At 37.8% G+C, this 11,748-nt stretch overlaps 1 protein-coding gene across 4 annotated transcripts in view; it reads right to left on the reverse strand.

The window, feature by feature from the left end:
* The window catches only part of LOC114247428 (terminal nucleotidyltransferase 5C), a 250,652-nt gene extending 239,660 nt beyond the window's left edge, over window positions 1-10,992 (reverse strand). The window contains exon 1 of one of the 4 annotated variants that reach the window (XM_089729664.1): window positions 10,841-10,992. The gene's annotated coding sequence lies outside the window, so the exon portion shown is untranslated. Of the gene's footprint in view, window positions 1-10,620 lie in introns of all 4 variants that reach the window. The other 3 variants (XM_089729665.1, XM_089729667.1, XM_089729666.1) reach the window with 3 other exon arrangements.
* Between the last annotated feature and the right edge of the window lie 756 nt (window positions 10,993-11,748).

Consider the following 11,748-nt stretch of genomic DNA (forward strand, 5'->3'; position numbering starts at 1 on the left):
GTAATTACGATTGATTTTCAATAATGTTCATCTGATATTGACGATGCTTCGAGAAATTTGGCAATAGAACAGTACAACGAATACCTATCGCTATTAATGTCTGCCCAATATATTTCGATGTTAATTATAATCATTGGATACGTGTTACAAACTAATATGAAAATTATCTTGACATCTTTGATTATTTGTCAAAGTTGATTATTTGATTATCCTCATTAGTATCCTACTCCCTATTTAGATTGACTATTTCTATTACCATTTAAATTAAAACAATGCAAAGTGCAAACCTGAATAGATACAATAATGTAAATAGCACGCAATCATTTTAATTTAAGTTTTCTTCTGATTTTCCTTTTGTTTACACGTACTATTTGCTATTTGAAATGAAAAAAAAAAAGATCTGGCCTTTTAGTACCTGCAGTTCGCGCCAAAAAATTAACGCGGAACTGTCATTACGAAAAATAATTAAATCTGTGGCCAGTTTCATGTTTACCAAGAAAAATAACAGAGAAAATGTATTGGCCTTGGCATTCTTGATTGTTGGCGCACGCGATCCTACTGCAACGGCCAGACGTACTTACGCCTAACGAAACTGTAATCTAGGGCGCATTGTACGACTCAGTGGGTGCAGTAGCCACTGAGTCAGTTAGTAACAGGAACATTTACAAATTATTTTTTCCTGCTGGTAAAATTCCTTCTTAATCACTTTTTTTCCTCCCTAAGCTGATGGTCTAGAGTGACCACATCAGCGTCACCGGGCTAATAGGTGAGCACACGGGGCTCAAACTTGACGATGTTGCTAACACGAACCCTAGCAAGTGCCGCGCTTCGCAGAATCTACTACCGGATCGGAAACGCGACCCACTGAGAAGATCCGGCGAGAAACTCAGTGGGATGTGTCTGTAGGTTAATTTACTAACCGAGCCCTTCGTCGCAAACGACGGGTTCGACGAGAACTTTATCGGTGCTTGGGGCACCTAAAAACACAGTTAATGGATCTGGAGGATCCGAGATGACGTTCTTAGTAACAAGTGCTTGAATTAGATAGGCTATTAGCTACAGAAATATGTCAAAAACAAGATTCGCAACCTGCCGAACCAACTGGTAGTATACGAGTATACAGAACCTATTCTATCATTAAAATATGTACTACTATTATAATAATATTGCCTAACTCGGTGGTGCGTAGTTAGCGGCCCAGACTGTTGTGGCGAGGGTCGAGGTTTCGATTCCCACATCGGGTAAGCATTGTGATGAACAGGTTTGTTTGCTCTTTGTCTTGATGTTAATCTATACTAATATATAAATCTACAGTGGTTTATACGGATGTTCCGTTATAGCTACTGAACTATGCATCCGATTGACTTGAAACTTGGTATGCATGTAGAAAATACATGTACTTAATGGGATAGGCTTTATATGAGTGTTGGACTCCCTACACTAGTTGCGGAGGCGTTAATGATGAGAAACTTCGAGGGGTTGAGAAATAATAATGTTAATTTTAAATGCTCAGCGAAGTGGACGAGCACAGCTAGTTATCTATATATGTATATATTTAAACGTATATAAGTGTGTATGTCAGTTTCTGGTACCCATAACACAGGGAATGATTTATTCCCATTTCCCAGTTATTATGCTATTTATTAATGCAGTTATTATACTCGCCTACATATATTATAGGTAATCACCTAGTTGACACGCAAACGACAATAGACTTGGACGATGAAGGAATAACGTTTAACAATATCTATATATTAATACGTGAAGCAAAAACTTTGTATCCCTTTTCACGAAAATTGCGCGGACGGAGGAGTATGAAATTTTCCACACTTATAGAGAATAAAGAGAAGAAGTGCACAATGCTAATATTTTTTTAAAATAATGCATAAAAGATACATTAAATCAATAAAGAAAACATTACACACACTACATACCATGTATTTGACGCACACACGCATGCATACTATTTATTGTCAAACTTTTGTTCTTGACGTCTGTTGTCAAATTGAGAATAAATATTGTTTGTCTTTGTTAAAATTTTGATAGTGTAGTCTTGGCGAAATTTGTAATTATAGAAGTATAAAATACAATCATAATAGTGTACAAACTTACAATTCCAATTAATTATAGTCGAATTTCGACTACTACGCGACCACTAGTAAATATAAAAAAAAAGTTTTTTTTTCTTTTGAGGAATTTGAGCGATGTATAAGTATTATGGTCTAAATAGTACGATCATTACCAGGTAAATACTAGTTAATTATTCAATAGTCTAGCATTTTTTTAACTCTGGATGTAGGCTCTTTTTTTACTGGTGGTAGGACCTCTTGTGAGTCCGCGCTGGTAGGTACCACCGCCCTGTCTATTTCTGCCGTGAAGCAGTAATGCGTTTCGGTTTGAAGGGTGGGGCAGTCGTTGTAACGATACTGAGATCTTAGAACTTATATCTCAAGTTGGGTGGCGCATTTACGTTGTAGATATCCATGGGCTCCAGTAACCACTTAACATCAGGTGGGCTGTGAGCTCGTCCACACATCTAAGCAATAAAAAAAATAAAAAAAATAAACTCATAAATACCACAATAAGTTCCTCCGAATTTCTGCGGTGTACCAATCATGCATTCCAGTTTGAACGGGCAGCCGTACATTACGATTGAATATTCGATTATAACTATATCTCTCAGAATTCGGGCGAAATTCATGTTGTTATACCTTTTGAGTTTTCCTATAGTTACATAACACAAGGTTTCAGGTTATTCAGCCAATTACAATTAAAATGTTATCCTAATATTGACTTTGGAACAAAGCCGGTTCCAGTTTCAGACTAAGTGTGTGTTTTAAAATGAAAATTGTGCTTGAAATCGCTCTGGGAGTTTTGACGTAATGTCAAAAAAATAGACAGAACCCCAAAAACTTAGTATGTTTTGGTAACGTAATTTACACATGTCCATTATATCAGTTAAGAAAAGAGATCTTCTAATAAGAAGATTTTTGGAAAAACCACAGAAATGAAAAATGGGGGTCGGTTTTTTAATGACTTAAATTTTTGACATTTTTTTGTTGGCTTATTGCTTTCATAACAAAAAAATACGTGCATAGGTTAAAGTTTTTGCCACAATCCAAAAATGTTCATGGCAATTCGCAGAACATCAGAACATTTATTATCAGACTAGCGACCCGCCCTCGCTTCGCTTCGGAAACATTAAAACACACATGATCCAAAAAAATAAAAATAAAAAAAAATAAAAAAAGTAGCCTATGTTCATCAGGGACAATGTCGGCTTCTAATGGAAAAAGAATTTTTCAAATCGGTCCAGTAGTTTCGGAGCCTATTCGAAACAAACAAACAAACAAATCTTTCCTCTTTATAATATTAGTATAGATAATATTAGTATAGATGTTGCTGTGTTTCGGAACAATTTTAATTCTTTTCTAATTTTTTGAAAAAAGTTGCTGAAGAGTTTGGACAAATGGCGGGTCCATTAGGTGTCGCTACGATCAGACTCCGAGACAGCGGGACGTCTATAGCTGTCGTTGAATTTACCAGTTATAATGGAACAGCCTTTACTATAAGCCAACCGCAATAAAATCGCGAACTTCACACACGAATCGTTTGGCTGCAGACTTCAATGCACAGATTTATACATAACTAGTGGTACTACAGTAGTCGAAGTTCGACTATAATTAACTGAAATTATAAGTTTGTACATTATTATGGTTCTATTGTCAAAGACTATGTATTTTCTTCTATAATCACAGATTTCGCCAAAACTGCACTATAGACAAATAATATTAAAGACAAACAATATTAACCTTTTTTTTTTTTTGTGGTGTTTATGGCCTGGTATCTAGACCTTTAGGCCAAGTCTTAAGTATTTTTATTCGGTTTATTATAATTTCCCCAATGTATTTTTGATGAATTTATATAGAGGCACGTAATAGGATCTATTTTTTAACATATCACTCAGGCGGCGGGAGGGATCTTGCACTGTCACTTGATTTTGCACTATGTCACTAATTTCACTGACAAGAATCAATCTGTCAAACGAAAAGCACTCACATTTAAATTTGAAATGCAATATTAATCTATTCTTTGACCACAGATTATAAACAATAACAAAAGTTTGACAATAAACCAATAGTATATGGATTTGTGTGACACATACATGTTTGTTTTTTATGCATAATTAAAAAGAAGATATTAACATTCACCACTCTTTCTGTATATATTCTTCATAAGTGTGGGAAATTTCATAAGTACAAAGTTTTTGCTTCGCGTATTCATATACAGATAACTAAGTGGTCGCATAGATTGATTCATGTTTTTATTAATGCGTTCCGATTTGTGCAACTGTGTACATAGTTTATAACCGTCAACTTTGCCGGCGAGTACTGTACTTAATATTTTAGGCTAAGAACTTTTGGTCCACGTTTGATATTCTGCATAACATTTCATTAAACAGGTCACATCTCAAAGATATCAATCATCACTTGATCTCTGGACCCTTGTTTTGTGACGGGAATAAGAAAGTTGACGGTAGGCCTTCAGAATTAAATTTATGAGAGTAATTAATAAAATTATGTAAGGGGCTAAGGGAACAAATTAAAGGACAGTTTTGTTTCGAGTTTACAGCGAGGGTAGGCGTCCCGATATTGTAATTAGTTTAGTGGGGTAGATCCAGAAGGGTTTATTAGTGAGTATATGAAACCTGCACTTCTAATATAGCTTTTAGATAACTCAGCCTTCATGATGAGAGTACTTTTTTAAGCAAGCAGCTTTATTAAGAGCCCATAGACATCTACAACCAAAATGCCGCCACCCAACTATTTACCCTATATAACCTAGTAGGCAGACGAGCGTACTGCCCACCTGATGGTGAGCGGTCACCGTGGCCCATGGACTTCAGCAATGTCAGGGACAGAACCAAGCCGCTGGCTACCCCTTGAGATATAAGCATTAAGGTCTTACTTTTACAGTACAACGGCTGCCCCATCCTTCAAGCCGAAACGCATTACTGCTTCGCGGCAGAAATTGGCAGGGCGGTGGTACCTATCCGCGCGGAGTCACAAGACATCCTACCACCAGTAAATATAAGGTACCAGGTAATTTAGAAAATTTCATTATTCTTTATAAGATTTTCTTATAAATAATAATGCAAGCGACGGGTTCGGCGAGTAAATTAACCCTCAGACACAAGCCCACTGAGTTTCTCGCCGGATCTTCTCAGTGGGTCGCGTTTCCGATCCGGTGGTAGATTCTGGGAAGCACGGCTCTTGCTAGGGTTCGTGTTAGCAACGTCGTCAGGTTTGAGCCCCGTGAGCTCACCTACTAGTTAAGGTTACGCTGAAATAGCCTCTTAAGGCTCTCAGCTTAGGTAGGAAAAAAAAAGGAAACCTTACAAAAACGCAAGGTATCATATTGTAGTATACATCAACACGTAATATTTCGTGTTGTGGTCTTCGAGCATGGAGCGAGTGCATTAACTCGGTGTCCAATGTCAGTACCAGTTTGGTTCCACAAGTCCTGTTCGCAGCACACGGCGCCAAGCAAGCTTATCGGGTTTCTAACGGGATCCGAGAATTGAATAGTATTCTGTTACTCGCCACTGTTTAACTAAACATTTACTTCGAGATATATTTTTAACGAAACAAGTTTTGGAACGAAGTTCCTTATGGGACGATGCGGAGGGGTACCCTAACCGGGAAAAAACGTCCGTAACGTAAGATTTTTATTATTTATATATAGTCTTAGTATGATGGCTATACAGTGTTTAATGTATAGTCTACGTGATGACGAATTTCTATGATAGAACATAATTAGGCTTAATTATTATTATTTATATACTTAAATAGCTGTTTCTTTCTATATTACATTATATTATTATTATATATTTTTTATTAATCATTGTGAATAAAATAAAGTTGATAACTTTGTAAAGTATTTTTTATTTTATTTTTATCAATTAAAAAATCATAATAAAAAATGCATACTCGAATAATTATTTTCTTTATACCTCGAATAGAACTTAAAATTAATATTTTTATAATAAGGAACTTCGTTCCTATCCGGTGTCCCACGATACCACACATCTTTTTTTTTTTTTTATCTGCAATCGGAAGCAGTTTTGGCTAGGCCTAAGGGATCGCGAACTAGCCAAGGTTAGTTAGCCCGCTGAGTTTTTCGCCGGATATTCTCAGTGGGTCGCGTTTCCGATCCGGTGGTAGATTCTGCGAAGCGCTGCTCTTGTTAGGGCCAGTGTTAGCAACACCTCCTGGTTTGAGCCCCGAGAGCTCACCTACACGCTAGTGTAACGCTGATATAGCCTCTCAAGGCTATCAGCATAGGTAGGACCCAAAAAACTGCCATTCCATTTCATATCACTTGCTTCCATGCTTCTATACGTTGCCATCTTTACCAAGAACTGATATACATAATAATATGTTAAGACCTTATCGCACAAATGCATTGAATTGAACTTTATGTCGCTATAAATATGAATTAAAATTGACCGGACGAGTAAGAAGACTGAGATTGAATCCCAATCAGATACAATATTTTTGTCAAAGCACATCTGAGGTTTGATTGTAATTGTTTTTGTCTCGTGACAATAACGATACCGAACATTCGACAATCGCATTATTTTCAGTCTAGTTCTTCATGTAGCTCCCACAGGTGGTAAGACTGAGACAGCGCGGGTTGTTACCACCATCCTAGCTATTTCTGCCACGAAGCTGATATGATTAACCGCCGAAAAGGTACGATATCTCAAATGAGAATTAGATAAACCACAAACTCTTCTGTCCATCAAAGCTAGTACAAAAAGATGTGTGGTGTCGTGGGACACCGGATAGGAACGAAGTTCCTTATTATAAAAATATTAATTTTAAGTTCTATTTGAGGTATAAAGGAAATAATTATTCGGGTATACATTTTTTATTATGATTTTTAAATTTAAAAAGAAAAAATATTCCAAAACAAATGAATATACACTAAAAACAATAATCATCGAAATCGGTTGGCGTGATATTGAGTTATTGAGTTATTTATCTATTTGTCGCGCACGCACTTAATGCAAATTTAGGGCTTAAGTGGTTTTCTCATGGATAACATTATCAGAACTGGACTAAATTAAAATGAGACCACGCGGGAAGCGTCAGCTTTCTAATAAAAAACGAATCATCAAAATAGATTCACCTAGTCAAAAGTTATGAGGTAACAAACATAAAATCTTACGTTACGGACGTTTTTTCCCGGTCAGGGTACCCCGCATCATCCCATAAGGAACTTTGTTCCAAAAACACGACTAATTATAAACAAAATATACTATATGGATACTTAAAAATCCATTCAACATAGGACGGCACCAAGTAAGCATTTTTCTCCTGTGTTATGAGCATCAGAAACACACAAGACCAGACATTTCGAACAAAGCTAATCAAGCTCCGGCCACGAATAGGACTCAATATAATAAATCAAATCGACAACTAACAACGTAAAAACCGAAAGTTTAATCTCATTTTTTCGTGTATATTCATTATTTGCAGCCTAAGGCACTTCAATATAAACATTTGCTCAGAGAAAACGTAATAACATAATGGTATAACTTCTTAAATTTCTTCGTCATATATTGTTCACAGTTTGATTAGTATCAATAGCCGGTAAATTAGGTGTTTATCAATGAGGCATGATCATTAGTGTACTTCAATCCGTCTTGTTTACTGTTAGCGGAGGCAAACAAGAAAATAACGCTAGTATAACTTCAGAAATAACTCAAGAATGGAAACAGAGAAGCTGTTTCAAAGATTATGCATCAATTACAATTATATGAAATTGACGGTTCGCTTAGTAATGACTAGAACAGCGATTTCAAAGGAAGTCGTGTACAATTAATAATATAGGAGGAGATCAAGAATAATAGACGAGTGTCGTGTAATGAAAACATTACCGTGGTGAAAGAAACACTCATTGTGACGTAGGTTCCCACGATTTGTGAGCCAGTTTGATATTTTCCTATCTGTAGTTTTAGAGTACCTGTAGACATTTTGTATTGTATACCAAACTTTTTTTTTTTCAGTGTATAAGGTTTTATTCATTCATTACGATCTCAATTCTACATACGTCTTACTGGTGGTAGGACCTCTTGTGAGTCCGCACGGGTAGGTACATACGTCTTACTGGTGGTAGGACCTCTTGTGAGTCCGCACGGGTAGGTAGGTATCACCACCGTACCTATTTCTGCCGTGAAGCAGTAATTCGTTACGGTTTGAAGGGTATGTAACTATTTAGTGTACACCCGTATCTCAGCGAACCGCACAGTCTGGGAAGCTGGCTGACCTGACTGGTACAGGTGCTGATCGAACACGGGTACTTCAGGATTTACTAGCACCGGGTCGGAGCTGAGTTGACGGCAGAGTGATATCACTGGAACTTGGTTGCGGCGGAGCGTGTGTGACGGAGTGTGTGTGAGTTTATACCGCATAGGTGTCGTAGAGCCGTGTCCTCGTCGCAGAGATAAGTACCGACTTGTCGAAGATAAGCGCGATGAGTTGAGTCTGGCGATGCTCGACTTCTGTGAGTACACCATTATATTGTACAACTGGAAAGCGAGAAGCGAGAGAGCATTCTTCTCCTCCGCACTAACCCATCGCCATCAAGCCACGCTATAGTATAGGGATTTGGCTCCGAAGTCTTTCGAGTGTCCTCCAGACGAGCATACAGCCCACCTGATGGTTAGTGGTAACCGTCGCTCATGGACGTCGGCAATACCAGAGGCAGAGCCAAGCCGCTGCCTACAGAACCAGTAAAGGAGACACAAGAAGACAGCGTCTAAGCTGGTCTGTACACGTCTTGCGGAAGAGAAATCGGGTGACAAATGACTGTCTTAACCACCTGGTCCGTCGAAGTACCCCAGGATTCGGGTATACCGATGGAGAGGCTAGAACCGGTAGTACGGCGGTTAGTAGGGGCAAGCGCGTCGCTTTGCTCCAAGTCTGTCTCAAATGGGCACTTGCCTCATCTGAGACTCGGACACGGCTTGTTATGCGAGGCAGGAGGTTTTAGATTAACTTCGCTAGTACGCCAAACGCGTAAATGAAAGAGCGACGATTTCCTAATCCCAAAAAAAAATCGTCACTATCGCTAATATAATTTGATTTGTCAAAACAACTCAAACATTACCATTAACAAGTTGATAGTGTCACAAAGAAAGTACCTTCCCTGAAAATACCCTCAGTGCCAACAACTGTGCAAAGTTTAATTATGGTCAATAAATGCAGGAATTAATGGAGCACAAAGAGGTATATTTACTGTTTGTTTCATATTTTAGATAAAAGGTCTTCATTAAATGTTACAACTATAAAACCGTATTTCAATATTTTTATTTCATTCTGTGCGTTTATAAATTTATAACGATGACAATATGTTATTATTCCTTCCTTTTACAAGCAATATAAAATAAAGGCAAAAACTGAGCTATATAAAATAATAAGGTGGTTGAAAAAAAACTTAAATTGATTAAAAATATCAAGAGGTGAAAGGTTATTTGGTTTAAACCACATTTCGTGACATTAAAATTTATCTTTGTAATTAATGGTGCTTTTATTTTTAATCAAATGATATAATTACAAAACAAAACTAAGTTTTAGCTGGTTCGACAAAAAACGACAAACATATTTTAAATCAATTGACTAAGCAATTACCTACACAACGATAATTGTGTTGAAGAAATGACGAATTGACATAAAGATTAATAGGCAATCGAATAACGAAATAAACTATTTTTTTTTAGTACCTATTGATTGTTAACTGATACCACGGATGAAATATTGAAACTGTATACATAGTAATTAGGTATGTATGTATAATGTAATTGGATTCGCAGACAATTCATAGTTGGGTCAGACGTTCTGTGTGGCAACGAACGAACCAATAACTCAGAAACCTCTTGGAATACAAAGGAGATTAACTCATGTAGTCACGTTCTGGTAACAGGATTACGTATTATCTTCAGTATTAAATGTCATCGGAAGATAAATACGAATGTTAGTTAGATTAAAAGGTGACGCCATCAACAACTCTGCGTTCTTAATTGACACAATGCTCACAATCAGAACTTAATTAAGATGGTTTCTTCGGTCACTAAAGTTTGTTAGAATTATATCATTCAGAACATCCCATTTCAGGTAGGTAGTTGTAATTTTAAATTACAATTTCATCAACATTATTCATGCGAAAAGTTCTAAATTACGCTGTTGCAAATTACAATTCGAGCCTGTTGCGTAAATTTTGCGGCTTCAAGAGTCCCTATGGTGATTTTTAGAGTTAATATTTTTTGTTGTACTACGATCGCACATCATCTTGGTACATACATACGTGTTGTTCGTATCCACTCGTGGTTAGTTCACGGCGAAAATTAAGCAATTTCAAACTTGAAGATACGTAGGTATATCGTAAAAAATTATCGTCTGCACACTAAACTAACGGATAAAAACATCAGTAAAATATCCTTCAACCGAAAAGAAGCCAGAATAATCTAATTCGAAATCAAGGAATTCAACAAGTTCCACTGCGTTCCCCGGGACCTCTGTCGTAAACAAAGAAAACCAATTCGAGTAATCAAACCTATTCGACGATCGTGAAAACTGGGCCGGACATGTGTGCCTCGGCCGTGACCGCCTTACAATCACTTTTCAATTAATAAAGAACGAGCAGGCACCTGTAGAATACAACAGATTCTAACTATCACTCGTAAAAACATGCAATGTGTACGCACGCGTTGATGCCGCTCCGATATCACTGCGCACTTTCACGACTTGATTGATAAAGGGATTTGTTTACGTACTTTTTAGGGGTATAACACAGGACACAGGTACACAGGGTAGCGCGAGTCGCGGGCGGCGTCCGGATGCGACGCTGACAACGTTCGAATCACACGGCGGTCGGCGCGGCACTGGCGCCTGCTTCACTTGACGCCGGCGAACGGCCAATTCGCTACTCAAAATACCTACACACGTAACGTAACTTAACTCCATATAATATTTTATAGTTTCGTAATCGTGTTACTCGATTACCGTACGCGCCGCTCTCGTTTAATTGTTGCAACGGTTTCGGGAGCGGTCCTGTGATCTCGGCGGATACGGCTTAGCGCGAAATATTCCTGTTGCGACCAGGATGCGAAAGGTCAAACGGCGTCGAGTGGATCCGACGACGCCGGTCGACCTCTAAAAGCTCAAACTGTGAACTAAACGACTTTGCCACTTACTAATGACACAACGTCGAGAACGTAACCAGACAGCCTTTCTTAAATTCAAATTAAATCGGTTTTTGTAGAAAACTGTTATGTTTAGTAAATGTTGCTTTAGAAGGGGGTTCTGTGTGCTTAGTGCGAGTTTTTTAACGTTCTCGATAGCGTAAAAGTTAGCTCATATTTGGGATCGTTTGCGTACGTTTGCCGCTAGGGGCGCTGTTCAAATTGCATACAAAATTGGCTTAACTTTTACGCTATCGAGAATGTCAAGAAACTCGCACTAAGCACACCACTGGTTCGATCTCTGGTCATCAGCATCAATCAGCTTGCTAAAAGTATTTTGTAACGGCGTAAATGGACGTAATTTTTCTTGGGTATTTCCAACACGCGTTACACTGGAGAAAATCATAGATCGGGGTCCTCGTAGTACTTAGAACATAAAAAAAGATTTTGATATCATCTCGTAGGATAACAGTAATGAACCGATATTGGTACTCTAAATA

This window comes from Bombyx mandarina, chromosome 09 (assembly GCF_030267445.1).
Source record: "Bombyx mandarina strain Sakado chromosome 09, ASM3026744v2".
Lineage (NCBI taxonomy): Eukaryota > Metazoa > Arthropoda > Insecta > Lepidoptera > Bombycidae > Bombyx > Bombyx mandarina.